The sequence below is a fragment of the Eleutherodactylus coqui genome, chromosome 10 (assembly GCF_035609145.1).
Source record: "Eleutherodactylus coqui strain aEleCoq1 chromosome 10, aEleCoq1.hap1, whole genome shotgun sequence".
Taxonomy (NCBI): Eukaryota; Metazoa; Chordata; class Amphibia; order Anura; family Eleutherodactylidae; genus Eleutherodactylus; species Eleutherodactylus coqui.
Window position 1 is genome coordinate 107196489 of NC_089846.1, and position 22561 is coordinate 107219049.

A 22561-nucleotide genomic window follows, 5' to 3' on the forward strand; every position below is an offset into this window, starting at 1 on the left:
TTCACACCTTCAACAATAATTTTGCTTTCCGGGGAATATTTTCCTTTCCTACAAAGTAATGAACATCACGTGTCCAAGTCCAGATTATGCAGGCCCAGAGTTCCAAGTCCACGTCAGCCCTATCTCCAATAAAGAATTACACAAGTGTTGTAAAGTGTTCATCAGAAACGCTGAAGTGACTGTCTCTGGAATGCCCCTTATATGGATATTATTGCCTTTCTATTCTCATGATCTTCCGCTATGTTGAATATGACATGAATATGTTGAGCATGCTGTTCCGGGGTTTGTTGCTGAGTAACTTCTAGGTTAGCAGTAACAGACACTTCTTCCTGAAGTCTACGAACACAATCAGTTGGTTGAGACATTCTGGCTTGCTTATGTGATAAAATAACAGATAAACTCATACTTGCAGTACCTCTTAAATCTCCTGTTGTTCCAGTGCTGCCAGTCCTGTGGTCCTCAGCCCAACTGTCCCACCAAAGAATTCTCCATATGGTCCAGGCTCTGATGTAAGAGGGTATTGCTGCCGAACTTCCCGTTACACATAGGAATGGCTGAGTTGCTAGGTTTAGAAGCTCTAAGGCCACTCCAGGCCAGAACTCTGCTGGGTGGGGGATAGGGAACAGGGGATGCGTGCTTGCCAGTGCCAGTGTGAGGAACACCTGGGGTGCTGTGAAGAGTGTCGGGGAGCTGGAACAGTCAGAAGCACTGTGGAGAGGGGGTTCTACCCCCTTAGTGAGGTGGGCAGTGACACTAGTGCATCACCATCCAAAAGAACTCGCCTAAGCCCCGTCCATCAGACAACGATTCTCGGTGCTTCTAGTGCAAGCACAGAGGAGTGCAGGGTGGCGCAGCTACTGTGGAGTGTGTGAGCAACATCAGGCCACGAACATCAGCATAGAGGCAGACAGGAGGTGGCGGCAGCCGTTTGCAAAGACAGCAACATGAGTAGCGCTGTTTCCAGGTCAGGAAGCAATGCAGGCAAGACTCCAAAGTGCCCTGATAACTAGGGCGCCAAAAGAGTTGGTGAAAGGGCCTGATGACTTGGGGCTGAAAATGACATGCCACGTGAAAGGAGAAGGAGGTTCCCTTTCTACAAGGGACTTGACCCTAAAGAAGAGGATGATGGCACAATGGACCTGGGACGATGATAAATCTGCAAGACACATAAGAGCAGTTCAATCACTAGTTAGTATGCGCACACTGAGGAACTATGATGAATGAGTACAGACAGGGGAGCATCTCCCTAAGGGGACTATAGTTAATAGGGAAGTGTGATGTCATGTTATGGGACTTTGTCATTTATTATTATAGCAAGATGAGATATACTGTAACATGGAGACAAGGCACTTCGGGATAGCAGCGTTATGCACAGATAAATGATTATGGGAGACAAAATTCTACAAGAGATATATTTTTTTCATCATTTTTTTTTATTAATCATTTTTCACATATACATCACAATATTTTATAGAAACATGAAAGCTTACATATATAGTTTGTAATGACATGTAGTTATCATTAGACTGTTGTATAAGCCAGTCTCTGTTTCGTAGTTCAATTCTATATGAAATAAAATGCAGTATTAAAAGTATAACAAATTAACAAACAAAATTTGTTAATGCAAACAGTTTAAAGGGGTTGTCCCGCGAAACAAAGTTGGGGTATACACTTCTGTATGGCCATATTAATGCACTTTGTAATGTACATTGTGCATTAATTATGAGCCATACAGAAGTTATTCACTTACCTGCTCCGTTGCTGGCGTCCTCGTCTCCATGGTGCCGTCTAATCTTCAGCGTCTAATCGCCCGATTAGACGCGCTTGCGCAGTCCGGTCTTCTCCCTGGTGAATGGGGCCGCTCGTGCTGGAGAGCTGCTCCTCCTAGCTCCGCCCCGTCACGTGTGCCGATTCCAGCCAATCAGGAGGCTGGAATCGGCAATGGACCGCACAGAAGACCTGCGGTCCACCGAGGGTGAAGATCCCGGCGGCCATCTTCACAAGGTAAGTAAGAAGTCACCGGAGCGCGGGGATTCGGGTAAGTACTATCCGTTTTTTTTTAAAACGTCTGCATCGGGTTTGTCTCGCGCCGAACGGGGGGGCTATTGAAAAAAAAAAAAAACCCGTTTCGGCGCGGGACAACCCCTTTAACTCAAATTGCTGCCAAGAATTCCAAGTTTTGTTGAATTTATCCATACAATTGTTGTTTTTTGCGTACAGTTTTTCATAGCAATAATGGTCTGACATTAAAACAAGTAAATCTTTGAGAGTAGGGGGAGATTCTTCTCTCCATTTTCTCGCTATAATGTGTTTTGCTGCCAGAAGAAAATGGCAGATCCATTTTCGTTTTCTACTTGGGATAATGTCGCAGCCTATTAGAAGAAGAGCGAGTTGTGGGGAGATAGGTAAATGGACTCCTGTTATAATTTGAATATTTTTAAATACATCTCTCCAGTAATTCTGGATTTTGGGGCAATCCCAAAACAGGTGATACAGCGAACCTTCGCTCCTGCCGTTTCTCCAGCACTCTTTGTCAAAATTTGGAAAGCATTTGGCTAGTTTCGTAGGTGTGTAGTACCATCTAGTTAGTACTTTATAATGAGTCTGGAGTAAACTGGCAGACAAGGTTGCTTTGTTTGCCCAATCAAAAGATCTCAACTAGAGATGAGCGAACGTACTCGGATAAGCACTACTCGTCCGAGTAATGTGCCTTATCCGAGTATCGCTGTGCTCGTCTTGAAAGATTCGGGGCGCTCCGCTGCTGACAGGTGAGTCGCAGCAGGGAGCGGGGCAGAGCGGGCGGGAGAGAAGGAGAGAAAGATCTCCCCTCCGTTCCTCCCCGCTCTCCCCTGCAGCTCCCCGCTCCGCAGCGCGTCCTAAATCTTTCAGGACGAGCAGAGAGGTACTCGGATAAAGCACATTACTCGGACGAGTAGTGCTTATCCGAGTACGTTCGCTCATCTCTAATCTCAACCATTGCGAGATAGAGAATTTTTTCCGAAGATCTAATTCCCAATTTATCAGATGAATTTTTTTTGTATCGTTCATGTTCCCTGTAATAGTGTTACATGTTGCTCTAGTCAAGGAGTTTTGAAAGTGGAGCCATTTATGGAATAGGGATTCCAATTCTTTAGGGAATAGGTATCTTTCTATTTGGGAACTGTGAAGAAAGGAACTGATTTTCATGTATGAGTAGGCCTCTTTATCAGGGAGGTTGAATATATTTTGGATTGTGTTGAAGGTTAGAAGCTTTCCCTTGTCGAAAAGGTCAGATACATGTTCAATCCCTTTTCTGCGCCACTTTCCAATGTTTAGATCTTGGATAAAGTAGGGGAGGATCTCTAAAGGCATTTTTATTGGGGATCCTTCGGAAGTGGTTTTAAATTTATATGCATATAGATTCCAGCAATGGAGGGTTGATAGCATTAAGGGGGGTAAATTTTGTATATGTAAGAGTGTCGAGATCTTCGGGTATAAGATCCCTAAGGTTGAGGCTTTGATAAGGGGCCTAGGTTTCTATTGTGGTTTCAGTGTTTTCTATGTGACACCAAGGAGGAAGCTGGGATTCTTTTAGCCATACGCTAGATTGATTTATAATAGTTGCGTTGTAATATGCTTGTAAGTTAGGAACACCTAGGCCTCCTTGTTTTCTATGTAGATATAGGATCGAGGCTGCTATTCTAGGCTTTTTATTTTTCCAGATGAAACTCAATAGTTGTCTCTGGAAGCTGGCGATTATGTTTTGTGGGATTGGGTAGGATAGTGTTCAGAAGAAGTATAGGATCTTCGGAAGGATCAGCATTTTGTAGAGTACCATTCTTCCGAACCATGAAGGTTCTCTTTTTCCTATTTCCTCCAGTTCTTCTTTAAGTGTGGCGAGCAATGGATTTAGGTTAGTCGTGACAACGTTTGTCAGGGGGTAACACAATGTAATCCTCAAATATGGAATTACGGTGTGCCATTGAAAAGGGAACTCATTTTGAATATCAGATTTCAGTCTTATATTAATGTTTATACCCAAAATTTGTGATTTGTCAGTGTTCAATGTATAGTAAGAAGCTTAACTAAATAGGGAGATGCATTTTTGGACTTTTCTCAGTGAGTCAAGAGGGTCACTTAGGGATAAGAGTACATCATCGGCGAAAAGACCAATTTTGTGTTGACTAAGTCTAGTTGGGACTCCCCTTATCTCCGGTGCCATTCTGATTAGTTCAGCTAAAGGATCTACAATCATGACGAATAATAAAGGAGAGAGAGGGCATCGCTGGCGGGTTCCGTTGGTTATGTAAAACGGGGAGGAAGAGATATATTTTTGCGCCTACAGTGTATTGAGTCCACAGTGATGCGGAGTTCCTAAATTTGTAATATACTCTAGCACCTACTGTGCATCATTCAGAGCATGAGGTTAGTCTTGGTTGAGGTTCAAAGCGCTTTGTCTCGACGATGTGATCCCCGGACATTGATATGTGAATATCTATATATATAAAGACGAGAGCCCTCATTGACTCACTGACTGACTCACTCACTGATTCACTGACTGACTCGCCACAAACTCTCCAACTTCCCGATGTCGTAGAAACATGAAATTTGGTAAGAGCATAGATTATGTCCAAAATAGGAAAAGTAAAGAGGTCCCAACTCGATTATTTAATTTTAGCGCAAAAGAATTAGCATCAAAGTTTTTCGTACATAATCTAAATCTCTCACTTCCCAATGTCATAGAAAATTAAAATTTGGCACGAACATTGAATATGTCATAAATAGGAAAAGCTAATGGGTCCTAACTTGATAATTAGCGTCCAAATTTTACGTACGGAATGTAATTTTCTCACTTTCCGGTGTCATAGAAATGTGAAATTTGGCACGAGCATTGATTATTTCATAAATAGGAAAAGCTAATGGGTCCTAACTCGATAATTCAATTCTAATCGCAAAAGAACTAGCGTCCAAATTTTACGTACGGAATCTAATTCTCTCACTTCCCGATGTCATAGAAATGTGAAATTTGGCACGAGCATTGATTATGTCATAAATAGGAAAAGTTAATGGGTCCCAACTCGATTATTCAATTCTAAGCACAAAAGAATTAGCGTCCAAATTTTACGTACGTAATCTAATTCTCTCACTTCCCAATGTCATTTTATATAAAGGAAGCGTTGCATGGTTACCTCCACGTGGTGTTTCCTGGGTAACGCAGAGAACTATGCAAAATGGTGAACATATTTTTTTCCCGGTATCTCTAAAGTAACCACGACTTCATAAGCTTTTCCGTGTGAACACCACATAAATACCAGTACCAAATTAACTCGGGCGAAGCCGGGTATATCAGCTAGTTATACTATATTTCCCAATATGCTGTATTATATGCTTATTATAAGTGCAAGTATGTTACTCATGTAGTAAACAACCATAAATCAATGTTTTGTAAGACTCAGTTATTGGCAAGTCACAACTGTTCTAAAGGCAAATACTGTGCATGTTCCTTTAAAAATACTTTAAAGAGCCACTCTGGTGATTTTTATTTTTTGATTCATCGTGTACGTAGTGCCCCAGTATATATAAGTCAGCTAGTACTACTTTGGTTATTTCTTTATGTCTGAAATGTCCTGGAGTCCCTCTCCTCAGATGAGTCATGTGATCTCGTTCTGACCACCTGAGATTTACTTGGCTTTCTGTTATCTCAAAAAGTCAGTTTTTGAAGCAGCACAAATCCTACATTATGATATTACATGGACTCTACCACACAAGCTCTTTATAGGGGAACATAAACTTCTGTTACAGCTACTGATTATCATTAGAGGCTCCTTTCACACAGTTATAATAAAGGAGATTACAGTTCATGCTACTGACTGTATACTTACAGTTTACAGCTTATGTAAGCTTTATTCACACAAGTGTTGCATTTTTTGGCTGCCCACTTCGTGGCCAAAAATCGTATGAGCGAGAGGCAGCCGCGACCAAGTTGTGGCTGCATCTCCCATTTTCTCACCCATTCAGATGGCTGGGATACGGCGTATATACACTGCAGCCCAGGATACTATCAGCCAGAGGAGAGAGTTCAGCTCTGCTAAACTCCCTTCCCCTCTCTCTGCCCCTTGCCGGCAAAGGGAGAGGGCGGAGCTTACCAGAACTAGTCGTGCTAAACTCCCTCCCCCTCACACCCCATCTGCCTGCCGGTGGCTCAGATTGGCTATCTTTTCCGGCTGCGCGTAAAAGCAGCCACCAGAATCAGCAACATATTTGTTATTTTTTACAGCCGACGAATTTTACGTGCCGCAAAATCTCCTATCTGAACGATTACATTGGAATCCAATGCTTCAGATGGTCGCGATTTTTGAGTTTTATCGCAGAAAAATTGCTGTGATAAGACGCTCTTGTGAATAAGGCCTTAGGTGAATGTACAGATTAGTAATAATCATACTGTCTTCTCAGCAGGCAGAGATGGTACAGACTCTAGCTGTTCATGTAATGTGCTGATGTATCATATGATTGGAAGAATAGAATAGTGAAAGACAAAAGCAGGGAGAAATCTCAGCATCAGGGCTTATTTACACGAGCGTATATCGGCCAGCGTTTTCATGGCCGGCCGATATTCACTTCCATCTGAGCAGTCCCCCCTTCCCTCCCTCTCATCAGCTCTCTGCCTCTCTCCTCCCCTCCAAGTGGTTTGCAAAGGGAGTGGGCGTGGTGGGTAGTGCTACGCTCCCGCCCCTTGTCCATAGCCAGCAATGGGAGTGGGCGGGACAGAGAGGAGCTTAGCTCCACGTCCGCCCCTTCCCATTGCAAACGCTGGAGTGGAGGAGAGAGGCAGGGAGCCAGTGATGGGGAGGGAAGGAGGGAATTGCTTAGATAGAAGCGTATATCGGCCGGCTGTGAAAACGCCAGCCGATATACGCTTGTGTAAATAAGCCGTCAAGATGGTGCTTGGTAAGCATAAGACAAGAGGCTGCACTGCATGAATGTGACTGCAATACACAGAGTAGACCTTCAGAATGTGACAGGCAAGCAAGTGGGGGTGGTAAAAATATGTTCTTGAGCCACACTTTTACGTGTCATAAGAGAGATTCCCGCATAACACTACAGATTATTAACTATTGAAGTTCTAGTTTTCAATCTATTCTCATTAATGTACACTAGACTTAGCACAAAGCATGTCAGTTGGAAATTCTCACACTACATATAGCTGCTAAAATATATTTCCACCTAAAAAGGTGAGATTAATACACAAGCTAACAATTGCCAATTCTATTTTCATGCTCCAATTTGACTAAACTCCAGGTATAAACGCCCCTAAGTCTGGTTTCACAGATCTTTTTGTTTTTTTTGCAAAAATGTCATATTTCACACTCCATTCTTTATATATAGTGCAGTAAAGCAGGATGCACCCAATGTATTAAGATATGCGCGTCTCTTCATAAATTAGGCACATCTCTGGCTGCCTGTACGCCGTAAGCGGAAATCTGCGCCAGCTTTTTATTCACCCAGGGTTAACCCCTTGGATCTGCAACCAGAACTTTACAATGTTATGATTTTTTTAAAATCCCCACTTCCTGAGGGCTGTAAGTTTTTCTTTTGATATAGCCATAAGAGGGCTTGTTTTTATGGGAGGAGTTATATTTTTCAGTGGCACCATTTTGGGGTATATGTGGTATAATAAATTGATGTACTTTTATTTTTTACCCGGGTGAATTGGTAAAAATAGCCATTCGGTAATTTTTTTGGATCTTGCTTTTTCAGGTTTGTTTTTGCGGCATTCACTGCGACTATTCTGTGGGTCAGCATGATTATGGTGATACCAAATGTATAGAGATTTTTTTTGTTTTACTACGTACAGCATAAAGTCCCTTCATTCTCCTCTCTTCAAGGCAGACATAACAGACTATATTGACTGTTATACGTGTTTTAATCATATTTGTTGGCGTTCTAGCTATACTTTTAGGACACTTTATGGGAATGTCTGCCTTGACTATCTTCTTCTTCTTGTGTCTTTCTTTAGCACCTGATGCAATCAGTGCTCAGGAAATTAACACCAGTGAGTCAGTGAATGAACAAGAAACGTCACGATTATACAAAGTAAGAAGGATCAGCCATAGAAAGACTGCTGTGTGTGTAAGGGGGACGTAGGGGGTTTAACCCCTTTTAATGTGCTTGTATATGGGTAGACTTCTATATGATTAAGGCCGCCTGCAGATGAGCGGGTCGGATCCGGCAACGAGAATTCTCGCCGCGGGACCCGACCCAAGCGCCTGCAGAGACGAGCACGTACTTACCCGCGCCCGTCGGCCCCAGCTCTTTCATGTGCCGGCTGCCGGAGTCGGCAGCCGGGTGAGTGACGTTTCTGTGCAAGGCTCTGCGAGCCCCGCACAAAAATAGGACATGCCGCGGTTTGTTTGCCGAGCGAGATTTTGCGCGGCCAAACCGCGGCCGTCTGCATAGGAGTGCGTATTGTAATGCACTCCTATGCAGGCTTTCAGTGGCGGAAATCCCACGGGAAATCCCGCCGCGGGATTTCCGCCCGTGTGCAGGCGGCCTAAGGACTTTCACAGACAGAGGTCACATGATTATTTACAGTGATTTTGTTAATATGGAGTAAAAGGTCCTTTAGCCCTGTCCCCCAGAAAGGTCTTCAAACTCACTAGGACTGCTTCTCTGCTGGGGCTGTGAATGCAAACTAATCCATGTTCCTGGGTAATGTCATGGTGGCCATGTTGGCTATATACATGATTACAGCTGCATCACAAATTGTCAAAACACATCAAGCACCTAAAACAGTGATGCTGAACCTTTTAGAGACTGAGTGCCCAAACTGCCACCCAAAACCCACTTATTTATCGCAAAGTGCCAGCATGCCAGGGTATGATTTTTACCTCCGTCATTATACTAAATGTACACTAGATGTTTCAAAATAGACAGGGAGGAAGGCCCTGAGTTTTTTTCCTAGCTGGAGCCCTGGAGTACCATTGGTGCAGATTTTGACTGGATATCAGTTGCATACCCGCAGCTGATTTCATACTATGTGGCGCTCCCTCTCACTTCCTCTGTAGGGTTTCCACTGTCAGCGCTCCCCAGCTTCTGGTTTTCAGCGGCTTGTAGAGGCCTCACCTGACCAGCAACACTGCACCTGACCAGGCTGCTAGGAACCGGAAGCGGAGGAGCGCTGACATCAGGAAGCCTTCAGAGGTGGTGAGGGGAAGTGCCGCATCTAATATAAATAACCCTGCATGCTTTTTCTTGCACCGCACTTTGCCCCCTTTGCTGTAACTTTGGTGTATGAAGTTGGTGTCATTAGATGACACACAGGCTCACCGCTGCCGTAAAATCATCAAATATGAGTTTAATGCATTCAGGAAGCTGTCAGGTGGGTTGAAAGCTACAATGTTAAATCTATGAGCGGGGCTGCTGTGCTTCAGGCATGCTCTGGAATTTCTTTTCTTCAATTCCCAGCCTTACATTGACTTGCAGGATTGCTGCATTCCAATAGGTTGTGCTGTAGATGCTTTGTTTCCATCTCCATTATTTGCTATACTCCTAGCATAGTCCTCTCCTTACCTCACAGCTCCCTCCCTTTGCAAACCAGGTAGTAGCAATCACCTGATACATGAATTTCCTACCCAATTCCCATTTCCATTCATACAACCTGTAACTACGCCCCCTTTTTTAGTCAAGCCAATCAATGAACATGGAATTGTTTTCCCCGCCCTTTCTCAGGTACTTATACCCCTGACTTTCCTGCAGCTCCCATGCTGAAGCACTTCTTTCCTCCCTGTCACATACAGGTAAGCTGACTTCTCCTTTATCCCCTGGCATCCTATAACCCATATTGCCAAATTAATCCACCTCTCTTCCCCTTCTATCTTAGTACAACTTTATCGGCTAATATGTTCCAGTGCTCAGTTCAATTTACCCGATCCCTGCACTGAATTACCCTGCTGGTATCCTCTGCCATATATCATCCCTAATCTGATAAATCTTTATTTCCAGGACCTTTGGCAGATCCAAAAACTTTTGGAATTGTGTCACCCCAGGCATCTGCCGGTGAGCTGCTTTTTAAATTTTTTTAATTGATCTAGCTTTCCAAATTGACTTCTTTTTTTCTTCTAATTTTCACATGCGTATACATATACACACTTATATATGCATCCTCTTGGGTTGAGCAATCTATATATATATATATATATATATATATATATATATATATATATATATATATATAGACGAAAGACCTCACTGACTGACTCACTGACTCACTGACTGACTCACTCGCCACTAATTCTCCAACTTCCTGATGTCGTAGAAACATGAAATTTGGCACAAGCGTAGATTATGTCCAAAATAGGAAAATTTTATGGGTCCCAACTCGATTATTCAATTCTAAGTGCCAAAGAATTAGCGTCCAAATTTGATGTACTTAATCTAATTCTCTCACTTCCCGATGTCATAGAACCTTGCAATTTGGCACGAGCATTGATTATGTCATAAATAGGAAAAGCTAATGGGTCCCAACTCGATTATTCAATTCTAAGCGCAAAAGAATTAGTGTGCAAACGTTACATACGTAATCTAATTCTCTCACCCGATGCAACAAATAATTACACAAATTTTTACTGCACAAATGTGAAATTTGCCATGACCATTCTTTGCATACTAAATATTGGAAATTTAAAGGGTTGCAACTTGATTATTCAATCCTATGCATAAAAGTAAGTGACCCCCTATGTAATGTAACTAATAACACACATCTGTACTGCACAAACTTGAAATTTGGCATGACCATTCCTATGTTATGTAACTAATAACATATCTGTACCCGCAATACATGAGACAGTTATCTTCACAGCAAAACAAAACGCATTTAGAAATATGAGTATATACTGACAGGAATAAAACTGACTGTCGTATTTATCGAAAGGCTGTAAAGTACAAAAGGAAGTGGACATGGACTGCTGGGATGGAGTATGCCTTTAAGTATAACAAGGGGCTGCAACCTTCAGTCTGGGTAGGAAATTTGAATAAAAAGGGGCGTTACCTTTCAGGGTAAAAATTAGAAGAATGTGTGAGGTGGCACATTCTGTGGGGGGATAATACAGTCTGAGATAAATCTCTCTATCTGCCTATACAATGAGAGGAATCTATCTGATCTGTGTGTTATGAGCAGCGTGTGAGAGGTGGCACATTCTGTGGGGTGACATTTTCACATACAGTCTGAGATAAATCTCTCTCCTATCTGCCTATACACTGAGAGGAATCTATCTGATCTGTGTGTTATGAGCAGCGTGTGAGAGGTGGCACATTCTGTGGGGTGACATTTTCACATACAGTCTGAGATAAATCTCTCTCCTATCTGCCTATACACTGAGAGGAATCTATCTGATCTGTGTGTTATGAGCAGCGTGTGTGAGGTGGACATTCTATGGGGTGACATTTTGAAAAAACTACCTTTTTAGTTTTAACAAGGAATTATTAGTTCAAAAAGTTCAATTGTTTTCTTATTTGTTTTTAATTTAATTTTTTTTATTTTATATATGTCACATGGTTACCTACCTTGGTACTGGTGTTTCCTGGGTAACGCAAAGAACCATGCAAAACGGTGAACATATTTTTTCCTTGGTATCTCTAAAGTAACGACGACTTCATAAGATTTTCCGTGTGAACACCAGATAAACACCAGTACCAAATTAACTCGGGCGAAGCCGGGTATATCAGCTAGTTATACTATATTTCCCAATATGCTGTACATTGATTTTAATTCTGTAGTCATTCTGGTGAGCTGAAAGCAACCACACGATTTTCAGTCCATCTGCTTTTATATTTATATTTTCAAGATTGTTATTAAACTCATAATTTGTTTTCATCCTATTTTATAACAGATATTTGCTTTGCATAAATTATGTCATTTTACATGTACCTGGTGTATATATTCTCTTTTAGATTTATGGGTTTTTTTTGTTTTATATATATATATATATATATATATAGATATATATATAGATATAGATATAGATATAGATATGAATAGTTATATATATATATGTTCTTATTACATATTTATGCATACCCTTGTAGGATTTCAAAATGCATATGAATTTTGTTTGTTTTTCCCCTCGCCTTTCACGTTAATCTTCTAGTAGCTTAAAGTGTGCGCCTTCACACCAGTATTTTTCACACTCTTCTCTTTGTCGCTCTGTTTGGCTCTGCTGTCTGTTTGGCTCTGCGGCTGCTCTGCGGGCTGGCTGAAGGAGGCTTCTCTGCGGGCTGGCTGAAGGAGGCTTCTCTGCGGGCTGGCTGAAGGAGGCTTCTCTGCGGGCTGGCTGACGGAGGCTGCTCTGCGGGCTGGCTGAAGGAGGCTTCTCTGCGGGCTGGCTGACGGAGGCTGCTCTGCGGGAGGCTGGACTGCGGACTGTACACTGGTGGCTCAAGGACAGACTGTACTATACTGGAAGCTGCCCTGCGGACTGTCGGACGGAATTTGCCCTTGCGGACTGGCGGACCGAAGCTGCACTGCGGACTGGCGGACCGAAGCTGCACTGCGGACTGGCGGACCGAAGCTGCACTGCGGACTGGCGGACCGAAGCTGCACTGCGGACTGGCGGACCGAAGCTGCACTGCGGACTGTAGACTGGTGGTTCGAGGACAGACTGTACTATACTGTAAGCTGCAGTGCGGACTGGCAAATGGAAGCTGCACTGCGGACTGGCAGATGGAAGCTGCACTGCGGGGGTTGCTAACGGAGGCTGGACTGCGGGCTGGCTGGGCGAGGCTGGACCGCGGGCTTGGCCGGGCAAGGCTGGACAGCGGGCTTGGCCTGTCCGAGGGAGGCTGGACCGCAGGCCTGTCCGAGGGAGGCTGGACTGCGGGCTGGTGGATGGAGGCTGGACTGCGGACTGTACACTGGTGGCTCGAGGACAGACTGTACTATACTGTAAGCTGCCCTGCGGACTGTCGGACGGAGGCTGCCCTGCGGACTGGTGGACCAAAGCTGCACTGCGGACTGTAGACTGGTGGCTCGAGGACAGACTGTACTATACTGTAAGCTGCACTGCGAACTGGCGGACGGAAGCTGCACTGCAGACTGTAGACTGGTGGCTCGATAACAGACTATACTATACTGTAAGCTGCACTGTGAACTGGCGGACGGAAGCTGCACTGCAGACTGTAGACTGGTGGCTCAAGGACAGACTGTACTATACTGGAAGTTGGACTGCGGACTGGCTGACGGAGGCTGCACTGCGGGACTGCCGGAAGGAGGCTGCACTGCGGGACTGCCGGAAGGAGGCTGCACTGCGGGACTGTCGGAGGGAGGCTGGACTGCGGGACTGTCTGAGGGAGGCTGGACTGCGGGACTGTCTGAGGGAGGCTGGACTGCGGGACTGTCTGAGGGAGGCTGGACTGCGGGACTGTCTGAGGGAGGCTGGACTGTGGGACTGTCTGAGGGAGGCTGGACTGCGGGACTGTCTGAGGGAGGCTGGACTGCGGGACTGTCTGAGGGAGGCTGGACTGCGGGACTGTCTGAGGGAGGCTGGACTGCGGGACTGTCTGAGGGAGGCTGGACTGCGGGAATGTCTGAGGGAGGCTGGACTGCGGGACTGTCTGAGGGAGGCTGGACTGCGGGACTGTCTGGGGGAGGCTGGACTGCGGGACTGTCTGGGGGAGGCTGGACTGCGGGACTGTCTGGGGGAGGCTGGACTGCGGGACTGTCTGGGGGAGGCTGGACTGCGGGACTGTCTGGGGGAGGCTGGACTGCGGGACTGTCTGGGGGAGGCTGGACTGCGGGACTGTCTGGGGGAGGCTGGACTGCGGGACTGTCTGGGGGAGGCTGGACTGCGGGACTGTCTGAGGGAGGCTGGACTGCGGGACTGTCTGAGGGAGGCTGGACTGCGGGACTCTCTGAGGGAGGCTGGACTGCGGGCTGGCTGACGGAGGCTGGACTGGCTGACTACCACATGCGGTACAATGCTTCCAGTAATTTCAGTAGTGCTTTGCAGACTAGTGCTCGAACGCTTATATATGTCTCTACACCATGAGTTCCCCTGTGCCTGTATCTCTAATCTATACAGCAATATGCAGCAGTACAGATTGGATCCAGGGTGATAGCCAATCGCCATAACTGGGGTTAGGAAGGAATTTTTTGCCCCCCTGAGGTAGAACTCTCCAGAGGTTTTTTGCCTTCCTCTGGATATTTGGGTCTGGTGGCTCTCATATCAGGAGGACATTGGTGGACTGGTCAGAAGGACTGCAGCAAGTTCTGTGGTCTCCACTGGCCTGACCTGAGAGTCGCTGTGATCATTGTGTTATTTATTAAAGGGCCGGTAATATTCATTACAATGTTGCCTATTGCTATTCTAATAAAGAATTTTATAAATCTATATGGTGACGTTTGTCTTTTGTCTTGATTACTGAGTACAATAGACATAGGGGGGGGTCGCATATAAAAACTTAAAATACACTAAAGAGGTGTCATTCAAAAGGTGCAACAAGTAGCCATGGTGGCCCAATAACAAAACGTGGAAGGGAGCGCCACTCAGCAATGACTAGTATTAGCAAAGAATATCCCATACAGTGATACCTTCGGTTAAGAGTGCCTCAGCTTGCAAGTTTTTTGACTTGAGAGCAGGCTCTCTCCCGAATTTTTGCTCTGATTTAAGAGCAAAAGCTTGTGTTACAAGCCTTGCTCTCAATGGGGCTCCCGCTGTTTCGGCGGCCCCATTGAAGGTAATGGCCTGCCGGCAACTCCTGCAGTAATTTTCAGGGAAGGGCTTTAAATATAAGCCCTTCCCTGAAAAATCATCCCTAGCTGTAGTAAAAAAATATATACTCACCTGTCCGCCGCCGCTTGTTCTCCCTGCACTGCTCTGAAGCTTTTCAGCAGACAGTTATTTAAAATTCCTGCCTGCTGAAAGGGCTGTGTCTAATTGGCTGTGTCTAATTCACTGTGACCAATCACAGGCAGTTCTCAGCTGTCATTCAATGAATGACTGAGGGCTGCCTGTGATTAGCTGAGCGCTCAGCCAATCAGACGCAGCCCTTACAGCAGGTGGGGATTTTTAATCCCCTGCTGCTGAAAAGCTTCAGAGCAGTGCAGGGAGAACAGACATGCCTGAGCCCCGGCAGCGGCGGACAGGTGAGTATATTTTTGTCTTAATTTTTTTTACTACTGTGGGGGTGCCGGCGTCCCATTGCTTTTAATGGGGCAATGGCATCCCCATTAAAAATCAATGGGAGAGCTTCGATCTGGAACAGATTAATGGCTTTTCCTTTAATTTCAATGGGGAAAATTGATTTGATTTACGAGTGTTTTGGGTTAAGAGCTCCGTCACAGAACGAATGAAACTCTTAACCCAAGGCACCACTGTATTTACTCTCCTTCTCACTTCCAGACTTAGGGCTCACACTCACTTGCGATAGCGTTTTTGCGATGTTGCGAGGCTGTGTTTTTTTGTATGACATTGAAATGCATTGAGTCTATTGTAGTTGTGCTCATTTGCGATGTTTTCACATCTGCGAGGTTGCGTTTTTTTCTCACGTGCTATGGTCCTATTTCTTTGCGATGTGCTATTTTCTTCTCGCCCATGTAAGTCAGTGGAGTGCTGTAATATCGCATCACAAAACGCATGACGCATGCGAGAATGTGATGCAATTGTGCTATGTTTTCTGTGTGGAATAGTGACTAATGGGAAGGGCAGGCTTTTACAAGGAAACAGCAGTACGTCAGCAGTGTGGAGGAAGTTTAGACAAAAGCAAGACCATAAAAAAATGCAAGAGAGGCATTAAAGGGGTTCTGACATGAAAAAAAAAAAATTGTACTCACCTTGCCTGGCCTGGCCCGATCGCCAGGCATGTCCCCTCCAGCCGGCATCTTCTTCTGTGCCTTTAAAGCAGAGCAGGAGCGGTCAAAAAGACCGCTTCCTGCTCTGGTCCGTCCGTCAGGCACTTCCGAGGTCAACGGACGGACCGCCACAGCAAGCACGTCACAAGCTGTGGGCGGCCCGTCCGTCCGGCTGAACTCCGGAGTGCTGCGCATGCGCAGTGGAGACGCAGCCCGTCCTGACTCCTGTCAGAGGGCACCTCTCCACTGCGCATGCGCGCGATCCCGGAGCGGCGCGGCTGCTGGAGGAAGAAGACTGCCTGCCGGGAGGCATACTAGCACTTTCTGCTTAGGTTAAGCAGCGCTGCTGATTAGAGCCACCTGATTGGCTCTTCAGCACCACGTGACTGCACAGCGTGCACCAATCAGGTGGCTCTAGTCAGGCTGCTTAACCTAAGCAGAAAGTGCTAATATGCTGCCGGGAGATGACCCCCCGATGTCAACAACAACAGGAGAACAGGTAAGTATAAGATTTTTAAGCTTTAGCAGCCATTAACCCATGGGTTCCCTGGGTCCATTAGGCACACCAGGGAACAATGGCTGCTAAAGCATAAAAAAATTATTCATGTCAGAACCCCTTTAAACACTCCTACCATGCGATGCGGGTTTTCAGAGAATAAAACGCATCGCAATCGCACAAAAACGCAAGTTTGCACCTGCAATATCGCTGCGATTTCCCCCGCCTCCCCCCCCCCAAAAAAAACAGAAAAAACAAAAACGCTATCGCAAGTGAGTGTGAGCTCTTATTAGCCCTCCGTGCTCTTTTCTATCCCAAAAATTTGTTTAATATCTGTGCGTCATTGGTGTGAGCTGCAGCCGCAAACTGGGTGAAGGGTGGAGAGGCTTAAAAAAAATGGGTGACTCTTGTAAAAGCGGAGTGAGTTGATTTGCCTTCCAGGGTTTAAAGGCGTGACAGGAACAGCCATACCTGTGAGCAGTGACCGTGTCAATGGACCCCCACTCTGATTACTATGGGGGTCTTAGTGTCAGACTAACACTGATCATAAATCTGCCCCAATGTACATTGCACTTTGTACTGTGGTGGGTGGTGGAATGAATTGTATTTACATCTGCCAGGATTGGTAAGAAAATGAATGACATGGGGTGGCAGCAGAACAGAAAATGGAAAGGTATAAAATACATTGCTATTAATTGTAAAGCCTGTTTAAAAAACCCTTAACTAAGCTTCTATAACGGTAAATGTAGAGGATAAAAAAACAAAACCCACAAAAATCACTGTTAATACCCTGTTTCCCCAAAAATAAGACCTACCCTGATAGCAATGAGGACAATTACCGTATCTTCTGGACTATAAAATACATCCAGATTTTATGTAATAGAAATCATGTTAAGTGTAATCTCCCTGGTGGGCTGACCAAATGAAGGGATTGACATAACTAAATTGTGTAGGCAGCGCTCTATTAGTAACTGTTCTATAATTATATATATTCAATTGATAAATACACTCATTGTCAAAAAACAATCCCTCCCCTACAAGGAATTGTCGGAGTCGAGTGAAACTTTCTGTGTGTGATTGTAACTTTAATATAAGTAAGTGATTACAATATCAGAGGAAAAGGAGAATTTATTGTGGAAAACTGACCACCAGAAGGGAGGCTCTACTACCCTGTTGTACCGCCTCTAGCTTAGATAAAAGATGTGATACGGGCGGGCTTGGAGGCTCTAGTACCCTGTTGTACTGCCTCCAGCTTGGATACAAGATGTTATCCAGACAGGCATGGAGGCTCTAGTACTCTGCTGAGCCACCTCTACCTTGGATAAAATATGTGCTACAGGAAGGCATGGAGGCTCTAATACCCTGTTGTACCGCCTCTACCTTGGATAAAATATGTGCTACAGGAAGGCATGGAGGCTCTAGTGCCTTTATGTACTGCCTTTAGCTTGGATACAAGATGTGATATGGGCAGGCATGAAGGCTCTAGTACCCTGCTGGGCTGCCTCTAGCTTAGATACAAGATGTGATATGGATGGGCATGGAGACTGTAGAACCCTGTTGATTCTATCCTAACTACCTAGTGTTACTATCTCCTGTCCTGATTAGGTAAGGTTAAATAGTCCTGCAGCTGTTAGCTGAAGTCCTGGCTGGTGATTGACAGTTCTGTCAGCCAATAAGCTTCTCCCCTTTCCCTAGATATTCCAGCTCTTCTTGGCTGAAAGTGCCGGTTAAATTTTAGTATTTCTGTTCAAGTTAGCGTGCTCAGTTGACCTGTCTGTTGTAATGAAAACAAAGATCTGGTACCGTGTTAGCCAGTAGAGCAAAATGTGATTGTTCCCAGCAAGAGAAACCACGTAATCTTGTAGATATGATACCTTTTAATGGCTAACAAAAATACATGATGTAATAGCGAGCTTGCGAACCAACGCAGGGTTCTTCTTCAGGCTTATGGATTGGATCTGAAGAGGCATGGATATTTATACACACTTATAACATACATACTTATGACAAGGCACAGATATGGATGTGATTGGTTCGCACTTAAAAGGAATTCTGCAACAGCAAACCAACTTTTTTGTCTAGGCACTGATAGCGGAGTGAAAGTTTTATGGTCCCTAGACTACTGTTGGGGGCGGGAAAGGTCAGCAGGCTAGAAATGCTACAAGAGGTACACTGACATTTTTAACTAAACACTGATAAGGGAGTGAAAGTTTATGGTCCCTAAATTACTGTTGATGGGGGTCTTATCTGTATAATAAATGTCTAACACTTCCCATTCACGCATAAATCCAGGGGAACCATTTAATCCAGTATTCAGCGTGTCAAAGGTTGTTATCAATTTATATTCCCAAATTCTTCTGTGGTTTTTTGACTTGAAACCATCCTTCAATATCAAAGCTCTCATATCTCCTATGTCATGTCCATGGTTAGAGAAGTGCTCGGCCACAGGCAATTCTCTTTTTCTGTGTATAATCGTGTGGCGATGAGATCTCATCCTCGCTTTCAGTTTCTGTCCTGTTCTCCAACATAAAGACTCCCAACAGGACATTTGCTGCACATGATCAGGTACTAGAGATGAGCGAGCACCAAAATGCTCGGGTGCTCGTTACTTGGGACGAAATTATCGCGATGCTCGAGGGTTCGTTTCGAGTAACGAACCCCATTGAAGTCAATGGGCGACCCGAGCATTTTTGTATATCGCCGATGCTCGCTAAGGTTTTCATGTGTGAAAATCTGGGCAATTCAAGAAAGTGATGGGAACGACACAGCAACGGATAGGGCAGGCGAGGGGCTACATGTTGGGCTGCATTTCAAGTTCCCAGGTCCCACTATTAAGCCACAGTAGCGGCAAGAGTGGGCCCCCCCATCCCAACAACTTTTACTTCTGAAAAGCCCTCATTAGCAATGCATACCTTAGCTAAGCACCACACTGCCTCCAACAAAGCACAATCACTGCCTGCATGACACTCCGCTGCCACTTCTCCTGGGTTACATGCTGCCCCCCCCCCGCACGACGCAGTGTCCACAGCGCACACCAAAGTGTCCCTGCGCAGCCTTCAGCTGCACTCATGCCACACCACCCTCATGTCTATTTATAAGTGCGTCTGCCATGAGGAGGAACCGCAGGCACACACTGCAGAGGGTTGGCACGGCTAGGCAGCGACCCTCTTTAAAAGGGGCGGGGCGATAGACCACAATGCTGTACAGAAGCAATGAGAAATCCAATCCTGTGCCACCTCCATCAGGAGCTGCACACGTGGGCATAGCAATGGGGAACCCATGTGCCACACACTATTCATTCTGTCAAGGTGTCTGTATGCCCCAGTCAGACCGGGGTTTTTTATAAATAGTCACAGGCAGGTACAACTCCGCAATGGGAATTCCGTGTGCACCCACAGCATGGGTGGCTCCCTGGAACCCACCGGCTGTACATTAATGTATCGCATTGCAGTGACCATCACAGCTGAGGTAACGTCCGATTAAATGCAGGTGGGCTTCGGCCCACACTGCATGCCCCAGTCAGACTGGGGTTCTTTAGAAGTAGACACATGCAGTTACAACTCTGTGTGGACCGACAGCATGGGTGGGTGCCAGGAAGCCACCGGCGGTACATAAATATATCCCATTGCATTGCTCAGCACAGCTGAGGTAATGTCATGTTTAATGCAGGTGGGCTTCGGCCCACACTGCATGCCCCAGTCAGACTGGGGTTCTTTAGAAGTAGACACATGCAGTTACAACTCCCTGTGGACCCACAGCATGGGTGGCTCCCTGGAACCCACCGGCGGTACATAAATATATCCCATTGCAGTGCCCAACACAGCTGATGTAACGTCAGCTTTAATGCAGGTGGGCAAAAAATTAATTGGATCACACTGTAGGCGAGGGCCCCCAAAAATTGGTGTACCAACAGTACTAATGTACGTCAGAAAAATTGCCCATGCCAAACCAAGAGGGCAGGTGAAACCCATTAATCGCTTTGGTTAATGTGGCTTAATTTGTAACTAGGCCTGGAGGCAGCCCAGTTAAAATAAAAATTGGTTCAGGTGAAAGTTTCAACGCTTTAATGAGCATTGAAACGTATAAAAATTGTTTACAAAAATTATATGACTGAGCCTTGTGGGCCTAAGAAAAATTGCCCGTTCGGCGTGATTACGTCAGGTTTCAGGAGGAGGAGCAGGAGGAGGAGGATGAATATTATACACAGATTGATGAAGCTAAAAGGTCCACGTTTTTGATGGTGATAGAGAACAATGCTTCCATCCGCGGGTGCAGCCTACGTATTGTTTAGGTATCGGTGCTGTCCGCTGGTGGAGAAGAGAAGTCTGGGGAAATCCAGGCTTTGTTCATCTTGATGAGTGTAAGCCTGTCAGCACTGTCGGTTGACAGGCGGGTACGCTTATCCGTGATGATTCCCCCAGTCGCACTAAACATCCTCTCTGACAAGACGCTAGCCGCAGGACAAGCAAGCACCTCCAGGGCATACAGCGCGAGTTCAGGCCACGTGTCCAGCTTCGACACCCAGTAGTTGTAGGGGACAGAGGTGTCACGGAGGCGGTCGTGCGATCGGCTACGTACTCCCTCACCATCCTTTTACAGTGCTCCCGCCGACTCAGCCTTGACTGGGGAGCGGTGACACAGTCTTGCTGGGGAGCCAGAAAGCTGTCAAAGGCCTTAGAGAGTGTTCCCCTGCCTGCGCTGTACATGCTGCCTGATCTCTGCACCTCCCCTGCTACCTGGCCCTCGGAACTGCGCCTTCGGCCACTAGCACTGTCGGATGGGAATTTTACCATCAGTGGGTCCGCCAGGGTCCTGTGGTATAGCATCACTCTCGAACCCCTTTCCTCTTCGGGTATGAGAGTGGAAAGGTTCTCCTTATACCGTGGGTCGAGCAGTGTGTACACCCAGTAATCCGTAGTGGCCAGAATGCGTGTAACGCGAGGGTCACGAGAAAGGCATCCTAACATGAAGTCAGCCATGTGTTCCAGGGTACCTGTACGCAACACATGGCTGTCCTCACTAGGAAGATCACTTTCAGGATCCTCCTCCTCCTCCTCCTCCTCAGGCCATACACGCTGAAAGGATGACAGGCAAGCAGCATGTGTACCCTCAGCAGTGGGCCAAGCTGTCTCTTCCCCCTCCTCCTCATGCTCCTCCTCCTCCTCCTCAACGCGCTGAGATATAGACAGGCGGGTGCTCTGACTATCCAGCGACATACTGTCTTCCCCCGGCTCTGTTTCCGAGCGCAAAGCGTCTGCCTTTATGCTTTGCAGGGAACTTCCCAAGAGGCATAGCAGAGGAATGGTGACGCTAATGATTGCAGCATCGCCGCTCACCATCTGGGTAGACTCCTCAAAGTTTCCAAGGACCTGACAGATGTCTGCCAACCAGGCCCACTCTTCTGTAAAGAATTGAGGAGGCTGACTCCCACTGCGCCGCCCATGTTGGAGTTGGTATTCCACTATAGCTCTACGCTGCTCATAGAGCCTGGTCAACATGTGGAGCGTAGAGTTCCACCGTGTGGGCACGTCGCACAGCAGTCGGTGCACTGGCAGATGAAACCGATGTTGCAGGGTGGCAGCGTCCGTGTGTGACTTGCGGAAATGTGTGCCGAGCCGGCGCACCTTTCCGAGCAGGTCTGACAAGCGTGGGTAGCTTTTCAGAAAGCGCTGAACCACCAAATTAAAGACGTGGGCCAGGCATGGCACGTGCGTGAGGCTGCCAAGCTGCAGAGCCGCCACCAGGTTACGGCCGTTGTCACACACGACCATGCCCGGTTGGAGGCTCAGCGGCGCAAGCCAGCATTCGGTCTGCTCTGTCAGACCCTGCAGCAGTTCGTGGGCCATGTGCCTCTTCTCTCCTAAGCTGAGTAGTTTCAGCACGGCCTGCTGACGCTTGCCCACCGCTGTGCTGCCACGCCGCGCGACACCGACTGCTGGCGGCGTGCTGCTGCTGACACATCTTGATTGCGAGACAGAGGTTGCGTAGGAGGAGGAGGAGGGTGGTTTAGTGGAGGAAGCATACACCGCCGCAGATACCACCACCGAGCTGGGGCCCACAATTCTGGGGGTGGGTAGGACGTGAGCGGTCCCAGGCTCTGACTCTGTCCCAGCCTCCACTAAATTCACCCAATGTGCCGTCAGGGAGATATAGTGGCCCTGCCCGCCTGTGCTTGTCTACGTGTCCATTGTTAAGTGGACCTTGGCAGTAACCGCGTTGGTGAGGACGCATACAATGTTGCG